The sequence below is a fragment of the Canis lupus genome, chromosome 20 (assembly GCF_003254725.2).
Source record: "Canis lupus dingo isolate Sandy chromosome 20, ASM325472v2, whole genome shotgun sequence".
NCBI lineage: Eukaryota > Metazoa > Chordata > Mammalia > Carnivora > Canidae > Canis > Canis lupus.
Genome location: NC_064262.1, coordinates 10,719,341 through 10,745,884, shown reverse-complemented (window position 1 = coordinate 10,745,884; position 26,544 = coordinate 10,719,341). Strand labels below are relative to the sequence as shown.

At 39.2% G+C, this 26,544-nt stretch overlaps 1 protein-coding gene across 1 annotated transcript in view; it reads left to right on the top strand.

The window, feature by feature from the left end:
* GRM7 (glutamate metabotropic receptor 7) overlaps window positions 1-26,544 on the top strand; it is an 827,750-nt gene that overhangs the window by 514,707 nt on the left and 286,499 nt on the right.

Here is a 26,544-nt window from a genome sequence, read left to right as displayed (position 1 = left end):
TTTTATTTATTTATGATAGTCACACAGAGAGAGAGAGACAGAGACATAGAGAGAAGCAGGCTCCATGCCCCAGGAGCCCAATGTGGGATTCGATCCCAGGTCTCCAGGATCGTGCCCTGGGCCAAAGGCAGGCACCAAACCACTGCGCCACCCAGGGATCCCGATGTAAGGCTTTTAAAAGCTAGCCTTATTGGAATCTATTATAGTGAATTTCAGACAGAACTTTTAACAGCCTCTTTACAGAATACCTATAGATGTGAGTGGATTACTATCTTTTTGAGGTCCCCAAATATCCTGAGGTTCCTGGGTCTGTCAGGAAGTGGCCTGCCTTTCTCACCTGGTAAGGCTGTGGGGAATCATGAAAGCAAGGTACCAGCCTATTTTTCCAAGGGGCCTTATTGGCTTCTTCATGTCAACTTTAGTTCCTTAGAGCTATCTGGTCATACCTGAATCTCTGCAGGTCTCTCTCAAATAAGATTTTCTGATCAAAGGCTTGGTAATACAACTAGTGTTTCCAATGTGTCCTATTACAAGGAGAGCAGATTCTTATTGAACTAATGCAAATAACTATATTACCATGAAAATAAGAATACTCACTAAGAGTTCCCAAATTCTGGAAGGATCAGGGGAGAGGACATCAGTGTTTCATCTTCACTCACAAAGATGTGTTCTAAATCACTGTAAGTTATAAATAGCTTAGGAGGAAAGGTCTCTTTCCTCCTAATTAAGTAAGGTTAATTGTTGAGCTTTTTATATCTGGAAAACAAAAGATTAAAGAACCAGCAATATTTCATACAAAAAAAAATTCATGAAAGTTATAATCATCCTTAGTTCATTCAGTCCCATATAATTCTTGTTGCTCTTTTGTTAACAGTTATGAATGTAGTTGTTTCCTTAGAATTTTGTATAATTCTTCGCCAATTCTACTGGTATGATCCACAAGTAATAAGAAATTTACACTCTAGGGTACATGTCGAATTCTTTCCATGAACTTCTCTTAAGAGGAAACGAAAGCTTTTGCCAAAGCATCACACTGTAACAATGATGGTAAATGATGAAGTCTTAAAAATGGCCATGGTTAATGAGGAGAGTTCATTAACAAGGAAATAAGGCTATTTCTGGGACACAAATTTAAAGGTGATAACTAGAATTATAAGTGATAAAAATATACCAGGATATGTCAGATTTTTAGGAATTTTGTATGATTTCTGGGATACTTACATTAATATCAATAACATTTGCTCATATAATACAACTTAAGGTTTATCATCCCTTATTTGACAACTTCCCATATAATTTAACATATCAAATAAGCCTAATTAGCGTAACATTCATCTCTGTCTTTCTCTCTCTTTCAATTCTGATAAGGAGAAGACATTGTGACACATTCCAGGGATTCTCTGGAAAACCCCAAATTCAGTTGAAGGTCAAAATGATTTAAGTTAGAATTTGATTTGAGTGACGTTTGTCAAAAACATCAAAAGGTTTGGACACTTGGTCAAACAGGATCATAGCTCACTCTGAGACAACACTTAGTTATCCATTTAACCAAAGTGACAATAGAAGGCTTTGCAGGCAAATACAGAAAGTTACATTGTTGTGTGTGTGTGTGTGTGTGTTTTAAAACAACATAGTTCTTCTGATAAAAAGGGCCAGCCTTCTTAAATAATCAAAGACCTGTTAAGAAACACAGGAAAGTAAAAAAAAAAAAAAAACCAAACACACACACACACACACAGCAAAGTATTTTGACAAGATAAAAATATTGTTTTACAGGCAGGTACTTTGAAGGTAAAGAAAAACCTTCCTCGCACAATATCTTATCAAGAGCAGATCAGTAGTCTAAGAAAACTTGTCCTTTTAGCAGAAGAAAATTTTACATGAATATATTTGGTATTAAAGCTTAATTTTATTTTTTTAAGATTTTATTTATTTATTCATGAGAGATACAGAGAAAGAGAGACAGAGGTATAGGCAGAGGGAGAAACAGGTTCCTTACAGGGAGCCTGATGTGGGACTGGATCCCAGGATCCTGGGATCATGCCCTGAGCCAAAGGCAGACGCTCAAGGGCTGAGCCAACCAGGCGTCCCAAAGACCTTCATAATAACAATATAGTTTTTAGCCAATTTGACCACACAAGGTGATTTTTTTTCTTCCTAACTTTCTATTCCATTTTGTCCTTTGTTTCCCTATTTCCCATTGTAAAATAATGTTTTCTTTTAGGACAAATTTACTTTTCTTTCTTCATAACAAAAATGTACCTTCATATCTTTTCTTTTTTTCCTTTTTTTTCTACACCTGTTCTCAGCCAAAAATATATCCTACTTTCCTTGCGTACAACAGTATCCCTTATTTCCAGTAGCTTTAATGATGTATTGGAATTTTTAACACTCAAAAATCCTTTATTTCTAATGAAAACTAATTGTGTTGAGAACTGCCTATTAAACCAACATTCTCTGGATTGACGAATATATGAGTACACTCATAAGTTCTAAAGACTTACAACATGAACTTGAAAAACATTTGGGTTAGTTTCTCTTACATAACTGGGGTTTAGAAAGATTTAATCCATAAGCACTTATTTTTAAGCCATTAAATAGAGCTCTTTTACAAATTTGGGAAATACTTCCCAGAGGTAGGAAAATACCATATGTGTAACATACATACATGGATCTATAGAAGCAGACAGACACCGGTCTCTTGCTTTCATTCCAAAATTGTAGCCATGAAGTAGGCATCACCCAAAACTCACCAGTTTCTAAGAAATTGTGTCTCTGGCAGACTGAAGGAGTTAAAGTTATCTGCTTAAAAGCTTTTGTTAATGTTTGTGGAGAAGACTTTTAAGTTTTTAATTTATCCTTGACAAGTAATCTTGAGGAAACTGTGATCAAGAGCCATTTTATCAATTTGCATTTTTAAAACTTTTATTTAAATTCAAGTTATTTAGCAGAGAGAGTACAATATTGGTTTCAGGAAAATTCAGTGATTCATCACTTACATTCAACACCCAGTGCTCATCTGGGCAAGTGCCCTCCTTAATACCATAACTCCTCTAGGCCATTGCCCACCCACATCCCTCCATCAACCCTCAGTTGGTTCTCTCTGACTGAGTCTCTTAGGGCTGTTTCCTTCTCTCTTTTCTTTCCTTCTTCTCATATGTTCATCTGTTTTGTTTCTTAAATTCCACATTGGAGTGAAATCATATGGCATTTGTCTTTCTCTGATTTATTATCAGTTTGTATTTTTATTTTTTTAATAATAAATTTATTTTTTATTGGTGTTCAATTTGCCAACATACAGAATAACACCCAGTGCTCATCCGGTCAAGTGCCCCCCTCAGTGCCTGTCACCCATTCACCCCCCCCCTCCCCTTCCACCACCCCTAGTTCGTTTCCCAGAGTTAGGAGTCTTTATGTTCTCAGTTTGTACTTTTAAAAGGCCTCTTTGTTTCTGTTTCTTTTTCAAACCCCAACAAGCTTTAGTTCCCTCCTGGGGTGTTAACATTCCAAAGACAAGGTAAGATTTTTATCTTCAAGAACCAGAGAAAGGAAGTGTAAGTTTTCTCCTAGGAGTTTGAGTGACTTTTGAATAGTTTTGGAAGTCCCAATTGAAAGGTAGTAGCTGGGTGATCCCCGGATGGCTCAGCCATTTGGCGCCTGCCTTTGGCCAAGGGCTCGATCCTGGAGTCCCGGGATCGAGTCCCGTGTCGGGCTCCCGGCATGGAGCCTGCTTCTCCCTCCTCCTGTGTCTCTGCCTCTCTGTCTCACTCTCTTTCTCTCTGTCTATCATGAATAATAAATTAAAAATATTTTTAAAAAAAGTAAGAAAGGTAGTAGCCTTGTAATTAGGAGGAGTACACTATAGAGAGTAACTCTCTGGATTGAGGGTCAGGTGGGACCTCTTCAGGGTGGGAAACAATAAGGGGTTCTTTTGGATCACTCTAGTCATGAAAATGATAAATCTCTTGGACCACAACAGTTCTGCACAGCAGGACATAGCCACTTTATTAATGTTTTTCATTCACTGTAAGTCATACCAGTGATCCCTCTTTTGGAAGGATTGACAAGAGGCCAGACAGTAAATATCCCAGTGAGGAGAGGGAGGGCCCTGCTATGACTATCAGTGGCCCCAGACACCTTTGTGTTCCATTTCCCTTCTTCCTTTCTAGAGGCGTCCCTAACCTGCTCAGATTTTCCTTTGGTAGCAGGAATGATTCATGAGGTGTGTTTCTTAGTTCTGCCTTGATCAGGGGAAAGCCAAGGGGATTCAGAATGTGCTGTATCTTGGTGGAAATGAGCAGTTAGTCCTGATGAATCTTTAAGAAAGTTACAGGGGTGCCTGAGTTGCTCAGTTCGTTAAGGATTTGATTTGATTTTGGCTCAGGTCATGATCTCAGGGATGTGAGGTCAAGCCTTGCATGGAACTCCATGCTAAGCAGGGAGTCTGCTTGAGATTCTCTCTCTCAGGCAGCCCGGGTGTCTCAGCGGTTTAGCTGCCAAATTCAGCCCAGGGTGTGATCCTGGGGACCTGGGATGGAGTCCCACATCAGGCTCCCTGCATGGAGCCTGCTTCTCCCTCTGCCTGTGTCTCTGCCTCTCTCTCTCTCTCTCTCATGAATAAGTAAAATTAAAAAATCTTAAAAAAAAAGAGATTCTCTCTCTCTCCTCCTCCCTCACTTATGCACTCTCTAAATAAATACATACATACATACATACATAAATACATAAATAATAAAATCTGAAAAAAAGATTATTCTAAAAAACAAAGAAAAAAAGTTACAGATTTTAGGGTCTTAGGAGATACTAGTCAGTTGATACATTTTGGCAGCCATACCATTCAGAGCCTATTCCAAACAAATAAGAAAAACTGAACACCAAATTAGTTCCCCTCTCTTCTTGTTGCCAAATCTTTAAGAGAAATTTGAATTTTGCTTCAGATACAGTTTGTGTATGTGGGTTTTTTTATTTCTTATTCTCTACTTCTTGACTTTTCTCCTATCTTAATCTTACATGTTATTACTGGATCATTTTAGATAATGTCAATGTGAGAGCTTTCTGTAGGTAACTGCTTTCTTTCCCAGGGTGTCCTGAGAGACTTCTCTGGGACTGAGATTTTCTTCACTACTGTAATATGCACAGGGTCTTTGGGAAAAGCCCCCAGGGCCTCTGGAGCATAAACCAGGGTCCCAGCATGTTTGTATGCATGGCATTGAGTGACACCCAGGAAGTGTCCCTTGGGTTTTGCATTTATCAAAGAACTGGTGTATCTCCTGGTGGTTCTTAGAAGCCACTGGCACCAGATGTTCAGGATGTTTATATTTGACTATTAGGTTTTTTGGATTGTCATGCCCTGGGTGGATTTAGACTCTGTCATCTGGTCAGAGGACAAAGAGCAATAAATAGTAGTTAGTAAAGCAGTGACACTAGAGACCATGAGGCCTTTGTTAGGTTTTCCCTTCTGTGGTGCCATTGCATCCTGGATGGCCATTTCACGCTTCTGGGTTAGGATACATAGTTTGGGCATGAACCACAAAGTCAGTGGTTGCAGGTCGAGGTCTCCTGTCCTCCATCTAGGGGAATCTTTTCCTCATGCCTTTAGCCCAGCGCCTCTCTCTGGGTGGTGACAAAACCCTTGCAATCCAATCCACCCTCCTTAGCTCTCCTTGGCCTTCAGACTTCGATGACCTCTACACACATTAATAGTTGATTAAGTCCTTCTAATTAGTAGTATAACAGTCTCGTTAGACCATATGGCCTTGATCACAGTGCTCTGCGGAGATCATTGGATTTCTATGACAGCTGTAACCTCTTGGGTTGGATATTGCAGGTAACACATGACATAGGCAATATGCAAGAGCACACAGCAGCAAAACAGACCCCAAGCAAATGGTGCTCCTTTCCCAGATGGCAGTAACCACCTGAGTTAGGTGGTTAGTAAGCAAGTTGCAGGTACAGGGCATTTCCCTCCATCAACTACAAGAGCAATCATGCAATCCTGCCAATTATACCAACTGTTTTTGTGCTGCTATCAGACTGCCAATAACCAATGTTATGATTGGACTGGACTTTGGGGTTCTTACTATAATTTCATTACACCCTTCATCAACAACCATCAGGAAACTTTGAATAGATACGTGTTTATGACTTAAAAGACTGGAGATTATGCAACATATCTGAAGCTACACAGCAAGGTTTCAGGAAGAGAGCAAGAGAAAGAACATGCCTACATGGGCCCAAAGTTCTGCTTTTATTAAGGCTGAGGGTGGGGGCCTAAGGTTTTATAGGTTCACTCTTTATTGTTGAGTTTAAAACATAAGAGTGATCATTTAAGCATGAATAAAGACAAGTGGCCTAAATGGCTCCCTTCCCTAATCAACCGAGATCTCTAAAACAAAGGAGCCTCAGTATAGGTGGCCAGGCTCTTTATATAGTTGTGTGGCTGGCAATGTGTTTATTGCAGATAGTGGCTGTCGAAGTGGGTACCTCTGCAGACCTTATATCAGGAAGCTTCTGTTTTGAATTACAAAACAAAAAACCAAAATGTCAAGACTTATACTGTAGGTATATAACTTTGTATGGCATTTTATAGCATCTATTTGAGTGAATTTACTAAAAGAATTTAGCTAGTTGAAACAATAATTAATATAGAATTCCCCAAATTAGAATTATCTGCATGTTACATCTGAAGTCCTCACTATTCTTGGAAAACTTCTTTTAATTCTTTCTGGAACAGGAGTATTGGATAAAAATACGTGTCCGTAAAAGATGATTACATTTCTAGACATTTGGTTCCCATAATGTAATAGTAAAAAAAAGGTGGGGGGTAGTGGGTGGAGGGGAAGGCTTAAGTGTAACACTAAATGCCATGTTAGTTCTATGGCTTTGCCTTTAATGTGCTTAGATGTGAAACTTTATTTTCTTATATTAAAATCAATAGTTATCTTTTTAAAGGAATTTAAGAACAAAAATGTGGTTTCTTTTTGATGAGCAGTATCTCACTAACTATGTCAATTATTTCACCAGGTAAATTTGAGAGAAGATGAGCAAGATGGTGGCAGTGCTTGATTCTGAGCAATGATTAGTGTAGCCTTTCCTATGGTTACCTTTTTTTTTCCTAAGGTTTTATTTATTTGAAAGAGAGAGAGAGAGAGAGAGAACAAAGCAGGGGGAACAACAAATAGAGGAAGAGGGAGAAGCAGGCTCTCTGCTTAGCAGGAAGTGGGGCTCCATCCCAGGACCCTAGGATCATGACCTGAGCTGAAGGTAGATGCTTAGCTGACTGAGCCACCCAGGTGCCCCCTATGGTTATTCTGTTAAAGTAGGTACAACTCTCAGGCCACAAAACTGATAGTGTAGAAATACTGTAACTTCTGATTGTTTTCTATAGTTTCACTTAGTTTTCAAGACTCTATTCTAATGGTTTATCAAATTTAATCCATATTTTTAGAGGCCCTCATTCCACCCAATCACTAAGGTTAAACCCTAGTTACAGAGGGCTTTTCAAAGTCAAAACATAGGAGTTGCTTGCAAGGTCCTTTTACTCTGTGCCTTTGGCATCTCTCCATGACTTCTTACTGTGCGTGAACCCACGTCTAGGAATGTACCTTGCCCATGCTGGCCCATAATAGAGGAGATGTCAGCTGACTACGGCTGATTCTTGATCCTGGCCTCAGCACCCTAGGTTCAGTTCTGGTTTTAATTACTTCTGTAACCCTCCTGTGACCAGGATGGAAGAGATTACAAGCTTGGGACCCTTTCCAGGTGCACGGCCCAGCGTTCAACTCTGTGCTTCCCTTTAGTCTCTTCCTTCTCCTCTTCTATTTCTGAGTGTCTTTGTTAGAGGTTGAGGGAGGAGGCTACCTTAGATCCAGTCTAATCCCTCCAGTCCTCTTGTATATCGTGTACACTGTATATACTGAATCCTTCAGGGCTTCAACTTTTAAAGCGGAGCCTAGTACCACATGATATTGGCTTCTAAAACCCAAAAGTCAGTCTTTTTTTTTTTTTTTCCTGTTCTCCTGTGTTATATTATGAAGTGAGTAAAAATAGTGAATAAGAGCTATCAGCTTCCACGGCTGAGAGATAGTCACAAGAAAAGCAGGAAGGAAAAAAAGAAGGAAGAAGGAAAGAAGGAAAAAAGACAGGAAAAAATTAAAAGCACATTAAAAATAGCATTAACATAGAAGAATATTATCATACAACAGTAGATTAGCACAACCCAAGTAGAAGAGGTATGGATGGCAGGCCAGGTCCTTGTCTCCACTAAACAGTGTAAATGTAGCACTAAACTCCTAAAGCTCATTTTCCTAAATCGTTATCAGACATGCAAGATGTGGGGGCTGGCTATCCTCAGCCTTCTGAAGTAGATGTTTATAGGACCCTGTGGTAAATGAATTCTTCTTTTTTGCCACATGCCCTTCAAAGCATACAAAAGGGGCTCTACCACATACCATTTTACTTCAAGCCATGTTCCCTCAAAGTCCTCTTGCCAGACAGCACACCAAAGCCTCTCTGGGAATTGTGCTTAGTTCTGTGCAGAATGAAGCCAGGCAGTGGAACACCAAATTGAAAGCCCAGGGGTATGCAGGAAAAATGGGTCCCATAAATGTTAGAAACCACAATTATTTGAGCTGTGTGTCATTTCTTTCTCATTAGCTCTAATAGGCAATGGCTTTAAAAAATGGTAGTTATGGCCTTTCCAGATTCAGAAAGTCTGTCAGGCTAAGCCGTTAATGAGAAGGAGTTCCTGAACTAGGGGAATTGATGTGTACGTGTCTTCTCAGCATCAGTCCTTGTAAACAAAGTGCCTCTTCTGAGCAATAAAAGTATTATAAATTGGATGCTTAGGGTTATTTTAGTAGATATGAGAAAGGGCTGTTGAATGACTTATCAAGTATCATCAAGCAACTTAGAATGGAATATAGCTATCTTTAGGAAGAGTTTCTAATAATACAGGTTTTCTTCTTTTTTCTTTTTTTCCTCTTTTCCTTCTTCCAAAGAGAAACATGGATACTAAAAGCATTTTTATAGCATGTGCAGCATCATATTCTTTTTTTTCAAGAATAAAAATGTGTTCCCCGGATAAATCCCTACCATATATATAAACCCAGATAAAAACTTGGAAGAGCAACTTCTAACTTTGTCTCACTATTTCCAGTAACAGTAGATCAGATATGTGGATGAACACATGGGGAGGCTTCCCATTTCTTCAACCTCAAATAGTATTTATTTTTCCCCTTCCTGGGCACAGGTAGCTGTATGCTAACTGGAAGGATAATGACTATTAGGTAGAAACATGCTAGTCAGGCTGCCTGCTGAAGTCCTACAAGATGACTCATCGTGTCACCATGGGCTGGTGACTCAAACATCCTGAGCCTCTCCTTTCCTCACGTGTAAAATCAGGGTAAAAATAGTCCCTACTACACAGGATGATGTATAAGGTTAAGCAGAATGGTGCCATCTCAATTTGCATGCTCAGTGGGTTGAGCTGCCATTGTTGTGCTGGTTGGTGGTGATGACGGACGCTATCTTTGGCCTAAAAAAAAAAAAAGAAAGATAGAAAATCCTCCATGAGTTATAACTGCCTGTCCTTTCTTTATTTTTATGCCCAGACTTTGTTCTTCCTTTACATGTCCTTTGCCTTATATATCATTATACACAAATTAAAACACCTTTATGTGCTTTTTATCATCCAATATGATCCCCGTATTGATCTTGTAAAATAGACAATGTATGTATGTATCATCCCCTTTTTACACATGGTAAAACAAAACAAAACTGAAGGTTGGAGAAATCCTGTGATGTCCGAGTGAGCATGATTGCTAGTAAGAAAAATCTAATAATTCCAGCAGCATACATTGATTTTCTCATGAATTCAATCACTCCTTCACTTAGCAAACGTGTATGGAGTAGCTGCATGGGGCCAGGCCTCTGCTGGAGGTGAGGACACAGGCTTTGCTTTCAGGGGCATCTATTCTGGTACAGGAGGCAGACAGAAAGCCAAAAGCAAATGAATAAAATGATTATAGATTGTGACTAATATGTGAAAGAAACAAGTAGGTAGCCAAACCAGAAGCTCACAGTAAAGAGTTATTGCAGGAAAGTGGGGTTGGCAAAGATCACCGCAACGGCACTGGCTGTCCTTGAAGGATTATTATGCCCATTTCACAGGTGAAGACATTGTGTCTCACTTGGAGCAACTAAGCAATGGAGGCAGCTGATTTCTCCCAGTGACCTTTGTCCTAAGACCTTTCCTTCCAGGCCTCCTGGAAAACATAATTGTGAATGGGCACTTGCTCATTTGGGGTAACTTCATGGTTTTGTTTATAGAGCAATTTCCTTGCATTGAGATACCCAGCCACATAAGGACTCTTAGTAAAACTTATTTGAAAACGATCCTGGATTGATCTGTTTGTCCTCCCTTATAAACAGGACAATGCAGTGGAGAAGCAAGTTGACCTCATTTCTTTTCTCCTCTCTTGAACTCAAAATAGGGCAATATTTTCCAGTTTATGTTCAAACTTTGTTATATTGATGAACAAGCTAGTGCAGAGAAAAAAGACACAGGATTCAAACTTCTTGTCCCATAATTATACAACAGGGAATTGCAGCCACAACCATAAAATTCTCTCTAAATATATCTCACCCCTGTGGGATTCCCTGTCATTCTAGGGTGGGACAAAGGGACCTGCAGCCTTATCAGAGCAGATGGTAGAGACTGAAGGTGGGAAATGGAGTAAGTATAAAATAATATCTTGAAGAGGATGCGTACCAGGATTGGAGAAGCAGTTACAAATTGAACTACCAAAGTTGTCCCATACTCTGACAGAAGCAGGCAATTTGCTATGGAAGGAAAATGTTGAATTACAATATGATATTGCTTTTTCATTTGAGAAAAATGCAACTGTCATGAGCAAGTTTCAGGCAAGTTTGTAACAAATGGCTACATTTTAGAACCAAATTTAAAAAAAAAGAGAGAGAAAAAGAAAAATATGCCAAGAGCCAATCTGGAGCAGTTCTCCTGGGGATACAAGTGTACACAAATCATTAGGACACATAGTTATTGGACTTGTAATGTCTGACAGCCTGGCTGTTAACATGACTACATAAATCATGCTTCCACCACAGACTATATTTTAAGAGATTCTCTCTTTCCTTGGATAAGTTTTGAGGTTGCAGAGAAAGTGTTAACTGAATTTTAAGAAGTGCTCACAAACTAAATTGGTGCTATTTTTAGCATGTAGTAATCATGTTACATCAATATCTATGACATTTCAATGTCCATATTTTTTCATTGAAAGAAGACTAAAGCTCTAAGCCTGGTCTTCAGGGTACCCTCTAGCCGGGTGCCATCTCCTATTTCTGCAGCTCCGAACTTCTTATAGTTCTGTAAAGGCACCTGGATTTTCTGTACCACAGGGCCTTTGTATGTACTGTTGCATCTGCCTGGAATTCTCTTTCTTCTGTACAATGGACTAGTTTGACTAGTTAACCCTCATTCATGCTTCATATCTCAGAGTGTCACTTCTGTGAGAAGCTTCCACTGATTCTCCTACCACAATGCCTGTCAGGTTCTTCATCTTCTCCCCCATTTCTTTCGTTTGAACTGTATTGTATACGTTTGATGGTGTCCACCTTAGGTGGAGTATGTGGTGAATGTCTCTGTCTTGTACTCAGCAGCAAGCTCAGTGAAATCAGGCCCTCACTTCTCGGGTAATGACTTCCTTTACACTGCCAGCTCTAGTTCCAGGGATGGAGTAGGAGTTGTCAAAGAATTAACTTTGCTTCCCATCCTTAAAACAAAAATCTGCTTTGTATAAAACATGTCCATGCAGTTGATCAAATAGGGAGGGGGTAGGGTCAGGTGGCATGTGCATGTGTGGCCCTAAAAGTGCCCAGCTTTTTGCACTTAAAGAACTGAAGCACAATCTCTGATTTGTGGAGTCAGCTTGGGCAAATGGATTGAATCAAGGGCTTTGTAGGATTTATTGGCCTGCACGTTTTAAATGTTTTATAAACCTATTATGTTGTTTTTTACAAGACACAAAAAGGAAATAGCAAGATCTGCATTTATTTGAGTTGACAAGTGTTCCATTTTAAGTAAAAATGTGAAAACTCCAAAATCCAATAGACTGTAATATATAAACCATTACTTCCTTAAAAAAAAGAATCGCAGGAGCAGAGAAATAGGAACACATCAGCCTCTCAGCTTTGATCATGTCCTTCCATCTATTGATTATTGCTATTCTCATAACTGAAGAATTGCTGCATTTTTATATGCTAGGAGGAAGAAATTAGATTCTACTCTAAAACCATAGTAATAAAAAGAATAAAATAGACAATTCTTCTTAGATCTTTATATGAGAATCTCTCATCCTGCCAAACACATCAGTGAATACATAGCAAAATGTACAAACTCTTTAGCTTTTAGCAAGTTTTACACTTAAGATCTTAATTTTGAGCATATTTTTAAAAATAATAAGCAGAAATACTATTTATTGTGTACATGCCACATGTGAGCTAGTAGCTCAAGCATTTTTCATAGACAATGGTAATCCTCAAAATGAGCATTGTATTTTTGTCCTCAGTTTTTGGTTGAGGCAAATGAAACCAATATTAACTCTTTTTATCCCCAGGACAACCCTCTGAGATAGTTATTTCACTGTTTTGGGAAGGAAAGGATGGAAGCACAAGAAGCCACAGTGACTTGCCCAAGCTCACAAGGCACAGGATGGCAGCTAAGCCTTCAGAGAGCTTCATTATGCCACGTTCTCACGGTCATTCAGTTCGAAGGTGGCAGAGGCAGAATCCAAAGCCAGGTCTGGCCACCACCACAGGCTTATGTCACTATTTGTTTTTGTTTTTGTTTTGTTTTGTATTCTGTTCCAAGCTGTCCTTCTGAATAGAGACACTTCCTAGTAAAAATGCTATAATGCCAAGACATTCAGGATCTAGCAGTAGCCACTACTATGACTAAAGAGAAATGGAGTGCTGTGTGTGACCACATGCTTCTGGGTCTTTTGAACAAGTGCTTTAAACTTGGGTGTCCAACAGGAGCTCTGTACTTTGGGCTTGTCTACTATTGAGTTGGCCCACCAAAGGAGTATGTGTCTATCTTCTAATAATGGAGTTCCTTTTCTATCCAGGGCTAGAGAAAGGACATGCACAAAGGAAAAGCAATTGTCCTTGAAAGGAGTTTCGCTTCTCTAATGGAGAAGATTGTAACATAATAAACTCCAGGCAAGTGTTCCATGAAGACTATTTCCCTTCTCCTGGGACAGCCTCTTGGAATGTTCATCTGTATCTAATTTTCTTCTGATTTTAACACCAGAATGTGTGTTCTTTCCTTAAAATAGTATATTACATCTCATTGGTTCTTTCCTGTTGACTAGAGCTCATGGAAACACAGAATTCCTAATGATGTCACTGGGATTTGTGACTCTGGTCTTGTCGTAGAAGGGAGACCATTTTGTGCTACTTTATAGTTCTTGAGAAAAGTTACAATGCTAGCGTGGGCAGGCCAAAAATTCTGGCAATCCAATAATCCTAATATGGTGACAAGAAATCAAGATTAAAATTCATCTTGTTTTTAAAATTTCTAGATCATAAATACTGTACTTATGGCTTTCTTGATTATTTTAAGTGTTCTGTGATAGTTCTATGAAATGACTTGATATGCCATCACTTGCTGAATCTTTACGTACATTGCTCCCAATATTTGCGGGTATATACAAATACATTAGAAAATATATTAAAACAAAAAAGAAAATATATTTAGACCTTTGCTTTTCCTTCTTTTGGACTACTTTCTTAAGATGAATTTCTAGAAGTTGTCTCATGGAATAGTAAAGAACAAGGACTTTGAAGCCAAATCACCTAAAATCACTTTCCATCCCTGCTCCATAATTGCATGAAGCGTAGCCTAAATGATGTTGCATTTCTGTGCCCATTTGCTACTTTGCAGAATGTAGATGATAATAAAACCTGATAGAGTTTGGTTTTGTTTTATGTTTTAAGCAGAAGCACTAAGTAAGTTAACATGAATAAAGTTGTGAAGTGCTTGGTACAGTGGGCAACAAATAGAAAGCATTTGGTAAACAGTAAAATAGTAAAATACACATTACTTTTTTATCATAACAGACTCAAAGTATAAATATTTTTGGACACTTGAAATATATTGCCAAAGTGTTTTCTTTTTCTTTCTTTCTTTCTTTCTTTCTTTTCTTTTTTTTTTTTTTTTTTAGTTATTTATGATAGTCACAGAGAGAGAGAGAGAGAGAGAGAGGCAGAGACACAAGCAGAGGGAGAAGCAGGCTCCATGCACCGGGAGCCCGACGTGGGATTCGATCCCGGGTCTCCAGGATCGCGCCCTGGGCCAAAGGCAGGCCCCAAACCGCTGCGCCACCCAGGGATCCTGCCAAAGTGTTTTTTGAAAGGATTTATGCTAACTTATTCAGCCACTGGAATGACTACTAAAAAGTTACTTACCTCTGTTTTTGTACTTCTTGGAAAACTTGCAAGATTGAATATTTTTTCCATATGTTTGGCTCCTGATTTATCTTTTTATATGAGAGCACTTTAGAGTCTTTAAGTTGTTTTAATATCCCCTGTGTCATATGATAATCCCTGCAACTCAGCACAGTTGGCAGAGCTGATGATATATATTTACAGTATACAGAAGAGAAGGATAAAAGCTAAGTTCCTAGAGATTTATTAAGAGGCTAGTCCAGTCACTTGGCTAGCATCTGGCAAAGCTGTGATTTGAACCAAAGCATTTTGCTTTACTCAAGTAAACAATGACTCATGGAAATGGCACCTCCTGGCATGAATGGGTTAATGCCACATTGAGAAAAAACAGCAACAATAAACAATGCCTAACTTTTCCTAATTAAAAGCTTATTTAAGCTTATAGGGGAATATGATTTAGACATCTGATAGCTGCTACCGGTAGCTTACTAGAAAACCAGTAAAGAGACTATATGTTCTGACCTTGAAAAATGTACTAAATGACAAAGGATTAGCTACAAATTACAACTCAGAGTTAGTTATCTTGTGAAGTATTATTTGGTCACTGCAGCCAAGAGGATAGTTTTAAGATAAATATAATTCAACCATAATCCAGATATTAAACCTGTGGTCTCTTGGACTGTTGAACTAGCCTATTAGAGAATTTGCACAGTGTGGGATGCTGAGCTGCTAAGATGCTTGGCAAAAGAGGCTATGAGATCTGATACAAATGGCCATTAGGCATGTGAAAAAGAAGCCCCTAATCATAATTCACCCATAAAATGCAAATGGTAACCACAGTGAGAGTACACATGGATAACATGAAGAGATAGATAAAATCAAGTGTTGAAGAAGATAGGGAGAAGCCTGCACTTTATACATGCTGTTAGAATATAAAAATATAGGATTACCTGGGTGGCACAGTCAATTGAGCCTCCAACTCTTGGTTTTGGCTCAGGTTTGATCTCAAGGTTTTGAAACTGGGCTCTGCCATCAGTGGAGTCTGCCTGAGATTTTCTTTCCCTTTCCCTCTGCCCCTCCCACTTGTGTGTACTCTCGTGTGTTCTCTCTTTCATTTTTTCTCCCCCCCCCTCCCTCCCTCTTGCCCTCTCTTTTTTTCTCTCTCCCTCCTTCCTTCCCTTTCTCCCCTCCCTCTCAAATAAATAAATGAATCTTTAAAAGAGATGTAAAATGGTATAACTGCTTTGGAGCCGGGTAACTTCTTTAAAAGTTAAACATTCATGAGCCTATGAACTATTTACCCAAGAGGAAGAAAAACACATATCCACAAAACATTTATGAAGAAATGCTCATAGTAGCTTTATTCATGATTGCCCTATTGAGGGACAGTCCTCTGTGGGTCTGTTATGTTTCTGTTTATCTTGAGAACAGAAGCACTGGTACCTTTTCAAGATCATTAGCACTGTGATGGAGAAACACTACACATAGACTACTTTTTGCAAGAACCTATCTCCTCTTCTGGGTTACCATCCCTACCTAACAATGTGTTGCCCACCAGCTAGTGTGGTAACTGAATCTTTAATAAGGTAGTATGACACTTTATTAGACCACAACTTCTAGTGTAAGGGTATGTGGTAAGATAAGTGAATCCCGTCCTGTTGTCATATTATGTTGCTGTCAGGAGTTTTTTAGCGAAAGTAATGTGAGTGATAGTATGAAAGTGAATGACATTTAAGTCCAAGGATGATCCAAGTGTGTTTTCAAGTATCTTCCTAAGGTTTACAACAGATAGTATTATTATTTTTTTATAATTTTTTAAATTGAAGTTCAATTTGCCAACATATAGTAGAACACCCAGTGCTCATTCCATCAGGTGCCCTCCTCAGTGCCTATCACCCATTTGCCCCATCCCCCCACCTGCCTTCCCTTCTGCAACCCTTTGTTTCTTTCCCAGAGTTAGGAGTCTCTCATGGTTTGTCTCCCGCTCTGGTTTTTCCCACTCAGTTCCCCTCCTTTCCCTTATAATCTCTTTCACTATTTCTTATATTCCCCGTTATGACTGAAACCATATGATGATTGTCCTTCTCCAATTAACTTACCTCACTCAGCATAATACCCTCCACTTCCATCCACGTCAAAGCAAATGGTGGGTGTTTGTCTCTTCTGATGGCTGAGTAATATTCCATTGTATATATAGACCACAGCTTCTTTATCCATTCATCTGTTGAAGGACATCATGGCTCCTTCCGCAGTTTGGCTATTGTGGACATTGCTGCTATAAACATCGGGGTGCAGGTGTCCCGGCGTTTCACTGCATCTGTATCTTTGGGTTAAATCCCCAGTAATGCAATTGCTGGGTAAAAGCGTAGCTCTATTTTTAACTCTTTGAGGAACCTCTACACAGTTTTCCAGAGGGGCTGTACCAGTTCATATTCCCACCAACAGTGCAAGAGGGTTCCCCTTTCTCCACATCCTCTCCAACATTTATTATTTCCTGTCTTGTTAGTTTTCACCATTCTCACTGGTATGAGGTGGTATATAATTGTGATTTTGATTTGTATTTCCCTGATGGCCAGTGATGCAAAGCACTTTCTCATGTGCTTGTTGGCCATGTCTATGTCTTCTTTGGCGAAATTTCTGTTCATGTCTTTTGCCCATTTCCTGATTGGATTGTTTCTTGAGTGTTGAGTCTAATTAAGTTCTTTATAGATCTTGGATACTAGTCCTTTTATCTGATATGTCATTTGCAAATACCTTCTCCCATTCTGTAGGTTGTCCTTTAGTTTTGTTGACTGTTTCTTTTGCTGTGCAGAAGCTTTTTATCTTGATTAAATCCTAATAGTTCATTTTTGGTTTTGTTTCCCTTGCCTTCATAGATGTATCTTGCAAGAATTTGCTGTGGCCAAGTTCAAAAAGGGTGTTGCCTGTGTTCTCCTCTAGGATTTTGATGGATTCTTGTCTCACATTTAGATCTTTTACCCATTTTGAGTTTATCTTTGTTTATGATGTAAGAGAATGGTCTAGTTTCCTTCTTCTGCATGTGGCTGTCCAATTTTCCCAGCAGCATTTATTGAAGAGACCGCCCTTTTGCCAGTGGATATTCTTTCCTGTTTTGTTGAATATTAGTTGGCCATAGAGTTGAGGGTCCATTTCTGGGTTCTCTATTCTGTTCCATTGATCTATGTGTCTGTTTTTGTGCCAGTACCACACTGTCTTGATGACCACAGCTTTGTAGTACGACCTGAAATCTGGCATTGTGATGCCCCCGGCTCTGGTTTTCTTTTTCAATATTCCCCTGGCTATTCAGGGTCTTTTCTGATTCCACACAAATCTTAAGATTATTTGTTCCAACTCTCTTAAGAAAGCCCATGGTATTTTGATAGGGATTGCATTGAACGTGTACATTGTCCTGAGCAGCATTGACATTTTCACAGTATTAATTCTTCCAATCCATGAGCATGGAATATTTTTCCATCTCTTTGTGTCTTCCTCAATTTCTTTCAGACATGTTCTATAGTTTTTAGGGTATAGATCCTTTACCTCTTTGGTTAGGTTTATTCCTAGGTACATTATGGTTTAGGGTGCAATTGTAAATGGGATTGACTCCTTAATTTCTCTTTCTTCAGTCTCATTGTTAGTGTATAGAAATGCCACTGATTTCTGGGCATTGATTTTGTATCCTGCCACACTGCTGCATTGCTGTATGAGTTCTAGCAATCTTGTGGTGGAGTTTTTTGGGTTTTCTATGTACAGTATCATGTCATCTGCAAAGAGGGAGAGTTTGACTTCTTCTTTGCCAATTTGAATGCCTTTTATTTCTTTTAGTTGCCTGATTGCTGAGGCTAGGATTTCTAGTACTATATTGAATATCAGTGGTGAGAGTAGGCATCCCTGTCGTGTTCCTGATCTTAGGGGAAAGGCTCTCAGTGTTTCCCCATTGAGAATGATATTTGCTGTGGGCTTTTCGTAGATGGCTTTAAAGATGCTGAGGAATGTTCCCTCTATCCCTACACTCTGAAGAGTTTTGATCAGAAATGGATGCTGTATTTTGTCAAATAATTTCTCTGCATCTGTTGAGAGAATCATATGGTTCCTGTTTTTTCTCTTGTTGATATGATCTATTACATTGATTATTTTATGAGTGTTGAACCAACTTTGCATCCCAGGGATAAATCCCACTTGGTCATGGTGAATAATCTTCCTAGTGTACTGTTGGATCCTATTGGCTAGTATCTTGTTAGAATTTTTATATCTGAGTTTATCAGGGATATTGGTCTATAATTCTCCTTTTTGGTGGGGTCTTTGTCTGGTTTGGGAATCAAGGTGGCCTCATAAAACGAGTTTGGAAGTATTCCATCCCTTTTTATCCCGTGGAACAGCTTTAGTAGAACAGGTATTATATCTTCTTTAAACGTTTGATAGAATTCCCCTGAGAAGCCATCTGGCCCTGGACGTTTGTGTCTTGGGACATTTTTGATGACCGCTTTAATTTCCTCCCTGGTTATTGGCCTGTTCAGGTTTTCTATTTCTTCCTGTTCCAGTTTTGGTAATTTGTGGTTTTCCAGAAATGCATCCATTTCTTCTAGATTGCCTAATTTGTTGGCGTATAGCTGCTCATAATATGTTTTTAAGATCATTTGTATTTCATTGGTGTTGGTGGTGATCTCTCCTCTTTCATTCTGATTTTATTAATTTGAGTCTTTTTCTTTTTAATAAGGCTAGCTAGTGGTTTATCTGTCTTATTAATTCTTTCAAAGAACCAACTCCTGGTTTTGTTCATCTGTTCTACGTTTCTTCTGGTCTCTATTTCATTGAGTTCTGTTCTAATCTTTATTATCTCCCTTCCTCTGCCTGGTGTAGGCTTTACTTGCTGTTCTGTCTCCAATTCCTTTAGCTACAAGGTCAGCTTCCGTATTTGAGTTTTTTCAATTTTTTGAGGGAGGCTTGTATTGCTATATATTTCTGTCTTAGGACCACTTTTGCTTTATCCCAAAGATTTTGAAAGATTCTATCTTCATTTTCATTAGTTTCCATGAATCTTTTTAATTCTTCTCTAATTTCCTGGTTGACCCATTCATTTTAGTAGGATGCTGTTTAACCTCTATGTGTTTGAGTTTCTTCCAAATCTCTTCTTGTGATTGAGTTCTAGTTTCAAAGCATTGTGGTCTGAAAATATGCAGGGGACAATCCCAATCTTTGGGTATTGGTTGAGACCTGATTTGTGACCCGGTATGTGGTCTATTCTGGAGAAAGTTCCATGTGCACTTGAGAAGAATGTGTATTCAGGTGTGTTCAGATGGAAAGTTCTGCATATATCTATGAAATCCATCTGATCCAGTGTCTCATGTAAGGCCCTTGTTTCTTTGGTGATGTTCTGCTTAGAAGATCTGTTATTTGCAAAAAGTGCCATGTTAAAATCTCCTACTTTTAGTGTATTATTATCTAAGTGTCTCTTTACTTTGACTATTAATTGATTGATATAGTTGGCAGATACCACACTAGGGGCATAAATATTCATGATTGTTAGGTCTTCTTGGGGATAGACCCTTTAAGTATGATATTTGTGTCCCTCTTTGTCTCTTACTACAGTCCTTGGTATAAACTTTAATTTATCTGATATGAGGATTGCTACCCCAGCTTTCTTTTGAGGAGCATTTGAATGATAAATGGTTCTCTCCCCTTCCATTTTTAGGCTGGAAGTGTCATTAGTTCTCTTGTAGGGACACCTGGGTGGCTCAGTGGTTGAGTGTCTGCCTTTGGCCCGGGACATGATCCTGGGATCCAGGACTGAGTCCCACATCAGGATCCTTGCAGGGACCTGCTTCTCTCTTAGCCAGTGTCCTCTGCCTCTCTCTTTCTGTGGCTCTCATTAATAAATAAATAAAAATCTTTAAAAAATATAAAAAAAATAAACTGTGCTTCTTGTAGACAGCATATTGTAGACAGCAAGATGGATCTTGCTTTTTTATCTAGTATGATACCCTGTGTCTTTTGATGGGATCATTTGTCCCATTCACATTCAGAGTTACTATTGAAAGATATGAATTTAGTGTCATCATAATACCTATTCAGTCCCTGTTTTTGTGGATTATTTCTTTGGGCTTCCTCTTTCATTTACAGGGTCCCCCTTAATATTTCTTGCAGAGCTAATTTGGTGGTCACATATTCTTTCAGTTTCTGCCTATCCTGGAAGCTCTTTATCTCTCCTTCTATTCTGAATGAGAGCCTTGCTGGATATAGTATTCTTGATTGCATGTTCTTCTCATTTAGGACACTGAGTTTCTTCCAAATTTCTTCTTGTGCTTGAGTTCTAGTTTCAAAGCATTGTGGTCTGAAAATATGCAGGGGACAATCCCAATCTTTGGGTATTGGTTGAGACCTGATTTGTGACCCAGTATGTGGTCTATTCTGAAGAAAGTTCAGGACACTGAATATATCCTGCCAGCCCTTTCTGGCCTGCCAGGCTCTGTGGAGAGGTCTGCTGTTAATCTGATATTTCTCCCTATATAAGTTAAGAATCTCTTGTCTCTCACTGCTTTAAGGATTTTCTCTTTATCTTTGGAATTGCAAGTTTCACTACTAAATGTTGAGATGTTGAATGGTTTTTATTGATTTTTTGAGGGGGTTCTCTCTATCTTCTGGATCTTAATGCCTGTTTCCCTCCCCAAATTAGGGATGTTCTCAGCCATGATTTGTTCAAGTATACTTTGTGGCCCTCTCTTCCTCTTGGCGTCTTCTAGGACACCAATTATACATAGATTTTTCCTTCTCAGGCTATCATTTATCCTCCTTAACCTTTCCTCAGGGTCTCTTAATTGTTTTTCTCTTTTTTCCTCAGATTCCTTTCTTATCATCAACTTGTCTTCTATGTCAATCACTCTTTCTCCTACCTCATTAACCCTAGCAGTTAGGACATCCAGTTTGGATTGCATCATCTCATTTAATTTATTTTTAATTTTGGCGTGATTAGATCTAAATTCTGCAGTAACAAAGTCCCTAGTGTCCTTGTGCTTTTTTCCAGAACCACCAGTAGCTTTATAATTGTGCTTCTGAATCGGCCTTCTGACATTGAATTGTAATCCAAAATCTGTAACTCTGTGACAGAGAGTACTCTTTCTGATTCTTTCTTTTGTGGTGAGTTCTTTTTTCTAGTTATTTTGCTCAGTGCAGAGTGGCTGTATGAGTGGGCTGAGTCAAGAATATCAACCACAACCTAAGTAAATTTCACCCTAGATAATTCTGATGAGGTCAGAGACCAGAAATTGAAAACAAAGATCAGAACAAAATAAAACAAATGGACCACTAAAGTGAAAAACAAATTTTAAAATAAAGTAGTAAAAAATAAAAGACCAAGAATCCCAAAGAAGAAGGGAAAGAAAAAAGAAAAAAAAGGAGAAGAAAAAAGGGGAGACTGGGAGTGATGGTGGTGATGAAGTTGTAGTGGAGGAAGAATGTAGTCTACCTGAGGGGTTTTATTTTTTTTATTTTTTATTTTTAAAAGATCATTTTCTTTTTTTTTTAATTTTTATTTATTTATGATAGTCACACAGAGAGAGAGAGAGAGAGAGAGGCAGAGACATAGGCAGAGGGAGAAGCAAGCTCCATGCACCGGGAGCCCGACGTGGGATTCGATCCCGGGTCTCCAGGATCGCGCCCTGGGTCGAAGGCAGGCGCCAAACCACTGCGCCACCCAGGGATCCCCCTGAGGGGTTTTAGAGGGTGATCCTCTTGGTTCTAAGTATATTAAGTTCTGTATGTTAGAAGATGCTCAGTCCCAAATTTATATAAACCAGCAATGCTTATAGAAAGCCCCAATATTGACCACCAAAACATATACAAGATAAAAGAAGAGGGCAGAATGAAAATGAAGAAAGAATATAATCACACAGAATGAACAAGCATGGTATTCCACTTGGTTCTGGGTGCATGCTGGTTTTAGAAAGTATGCTTCCACTACTATGGAACAAAATGAGGCAGGGAAAACAAAAAACACAAAATAAAAACCCATATCTTATATATCTCTCCAAATTAAATTGAATATGTTGAATGGAATCCAGAAGTGAAAAATATATCTAAAACATGTAATTGTAGAAATATGAAAGTCAAAAGGAAAAATCTTAAAAATTAAGAGCTGATATAATATTGTAGTTACAGTGGGAAAAGAGAAAAAATATTGGAAATTTTTAGTATGGTATAAAAAAGAGTGGTAATGGAAAAAAGGAAAAAAATTTAACAGGGGGAGCCTATATTTCTATATACTATATTCCCTCAATTTTCCCTTGGTCCTGGAGCTTTGCAGTGCTGCTTGGTTAAGAACTTGCTCTTCCCCTGTTCTTCCAGCTGGTCTTCTGGGGGAGGAGTCTGCTGTGCTGATTCTCAGGCATCTGTGCCTGGGTGGAATTGTCCCACCCCTTGCCTGGTGCGGGGCTCAGTGGGAACTATTTATCCTGTGAGGCCTCTGTTCCCTGGCAGCCCCACCTCTCCCAGGCACAAGGTGAAACAGGGAGGAAAAACAACAATGCAGCGGCCAGATCTCCAGCTCTGCAGTCACCTCCCCACGAGTAACTAATGTAGTCTCCCAGTCTGCACTGGCCTAGATGCCTCCTGGGGGCTGGTGTGGGTGCGCTGATCTGCACAGCTTGCGGGGTGCCCAGCGGTAGGAGAGTACTCACTGTCCTGTGCCCTCCCAGGTTCCACCTGTCCCAGGGGGAATGCAGGATTGTGGGCTTTGTTGTTGCTTGAGTTCCCTGGGATTCAGGGCCCTGTGCTGCTGGAACTGCACTCCTGGGGGTGCTGCTCTCCCTCAGGGAAAGGGGCATAGACACCTCCATCTAAAGCCGGCCCGCCTAACTGACTGGCTTCTCCCAAATGCCCCTGAGTACTGAGGCCCTCCAGCCCTTTACTGAGATCAGCCTGTGGTTTGTAGTGAGTTTTTCCCCCCAGGCTCCCCTCCTCTAATAGTGACTCCGGGAATCTCGAGTCTTCACTGTCCCTCCTGGGATTTTGCCCAATTTCCCTGCTAAGCACTTTTCCATCTGGGAAATATCCGGCATGGATTTTTAAACTTCCTGCTTCTCCAGGGCTGGGCTTTCCTGTACTGGAGGTTCTTGCCACTCTTCTTTAGCTCTGCTAGTCTCTGTTCCCCTCCCGCACTTTATTCTTTTTTATTTACTTATTTTTTTTCTGCCTTCCTACCTTGTTAGAAGTAAAAACTTTCTCTCTGTAGTGTTCCAGCTGTTCTCTTTTTAATTCTCAGGTCAAATTCATAGGTGTTCAGGATGTTTTTGAAAGTTATCTAGGTAAGTTGGTGGGACCAAATGAGTTGAGGACTTCTACTCTTCTGCCATCTTGCCCCTCATCCAACAAATAGTATTAAAAATAGAATTTTGTTATATCGTGATAAAACTGCTCTCATCCTGTCACATCTGTTGTTTTGGGTATACCTTCAAATGAGACCAGCAACAGAGATTCATTGCAATTACACTGATTCTGTACATCAATTTGACTGGACATTTTAATAATATTGAGTCTTTTCATCCACCAACATCCTATGCTTCTCTATTTAACTGTTTTCTTTCTGTATTTTGTATATATGTTTGTTTAACCTTGAGACTTCATATTTTTATGCTACTGAAAAATAATAACTTTGTACTTTTTTCCAATTTTTAGTGCTACCATTCTGAAATAAAGTTGACTTCTGTATACAGACCTTGAATACTGCAAATTTGCTGCTTCCTTACTAGGTGTAGTGGCTCCCTTGTAGATTTTTTTTAGGATTTCCTATGTAGATGATTATGTCATCTGTAACATGATACTTTCTGATCTCAGGGAATTTTGTTAGTCTTATTGTAGTGCACTGATTAGAACTTCCAATACAATTTTGAGTAGAAGTAATAATGAAAGTACCTTACCTTGTTCCCAGTCTTATGGTAAAGCAGTCTTACATGAGTGAATATGATCATAGCTCTAGGGCTTTTTGCCAATGTTTGTAGACCTACTTGAAAAGGTTGAATAAGTCCCCTTCATTCTAGTTTTCTGAGATTCATTATCACTAATAAATTCTTCAAATGCTATTTTTGCATCTATTGAGACAATGTAATGCTATTTTATAAAGTTATCATGAATTATATTGACTTTTTTTTTAATTTTTTTTTTATTTTATTTATTTATGATAGTCACAGAGAGAGAGATAGAGGCAGAGACACAGGCAGAGGGAGAAGCAGGCTCCATGCACCGGGAGCCTGATGTGGGATTCGATCCCGGGTCTCCAGGATCGTGCCCTGGGCCAAAGGCAGGCGCCAAACCACTGCACCACCCAGGGATCCCTATATTGACTTTTAAATTATTAAATCAAGCTTGCAATCCTAGGATAAACATGCTTAATCATGATGTATTTTTTAATGTACTGATGCACTAAATTTGCTGATATTTTGTTGAAGAGTTTTATATTTCTTGTCATCATGGATTTTGGTTTGTAGTTTGCTTCTCTTGTAGTGTCTTTTTATGGTAGAGGTACCAGAGTAATGTTGGTCTTACAAAATAAGTTGGGAAATGTATTCAGTTCTACTCTCTATAGGACCACACCATCCTCCTGTCCTCCATTCTCCTGCTTGTGATCCCCATTTGCAAAATCAACTGGATCTCAAGAGGCAAGAGAGCTCTTTGATTCTGTCTGTCAAAGTGAGCTTTTCAGAGTATAGAGAATGGTGCTGATTGAATCTTGGGAGAAAAACAATATATTCCAGTGTAGGAATTCTCATGTATTTAGGTGGGAAACATCTGGAAGGTGGGAAAGGCAAGAGTTTATTTCATTTTTGAACATGTTGAGTTCAGTACAGCAATAAGGCATCCAACTGGAAAGGCTAGGAAGGCAATTCAGTGCATATGTGTAGAACTCAAAAGTCTGTGCTGGAGGTACACAGCATGGATTTGTCACTAGATGATAATTAATGTCACTTGAATGAATATTACTTCCCAGGAAAGAGTGAGGGTGAGGAGAAAGGAAATGTGAGTCTCAAACCCAGAGACTGATAGTATGATGAGAAGAGCAAATATGGTCAGGAAGAGATTCTCTCTGGGTTTCTCCTGTTTCTGCACATTGTACAAGCAGAGATACTAAGTACCTTTATTCCAGACTACTTTTTGAAAGGATGTTTATTTAACAAACCATCTTGGAAGGTGGAGGTAGCAACTCAATTCTGACAAAAGTTGGGCATGTTTTATGGCCTGGTATAAAAGACCAGGTTCCTTTCCTGTAACACAGCCCACTGTGTCACTTGCTCTCTTTCTGTCATCCTGTGTGTGTGAATCTGAGGTTGGAGAACCAGAGCCAGCAAATGCTGATGCTCCAATTACTACTCATGCAATGAATAATAAAGACCTTTGTCTCTGACCCACGAGTGTCCTGCCAACATCTGTGTAACTTGTAGGCTTGCAGGTATTGTAAAATCTCAGACCCTTCCCAGTTCTTGACAAATAAATCAAGACATATAGGGGGTAAGACTCAAAGGAGCAGGAGGTTATTTGTTTGTTTGTTTTTACAAAAGGAGAAATGTTAGAGGATGCAAGTGGTATTGGGGAGCAAGAAAGACAACAGGATACATGGGTTATGTAAGAGGAAAAAGCTGATCTCCACTTAATAGAGCCACAGGGGCAGCAGTGTTCTCAGGAAACAGGCAGATTTTAGTTAAGGAAGTATTTGAAAACTTGCATAAGATTACAAAGAAGAGTGATCAATATGGATTAAAAAATCCAGAGAGCACAGTCAAAGATGTGAAGATGGAAGGAACTGGTCATTGAAGAAGGGACAGAACATCATATGAGGGTGAATAAAGGATTAAGGGCAAGTAAAGCCATCAGAGAGGCTTGTCCCATGGGCAGTGCCCAGTAAACCTTAGATGAACACATGAAAAATTTAATTCTGAAAATATTCTGGAGGAGGGGGATCATTTGACCCTATGAAGACTCAGGTGAACTTTGGAACCATCAATCCCAATTAGGGTTAAGGTAAATCGTGATCTCTATTTTGGTAGCTTATTTCTGGCTGCAAGCTTGGAGGTCTTGGAAATGATATAAGAT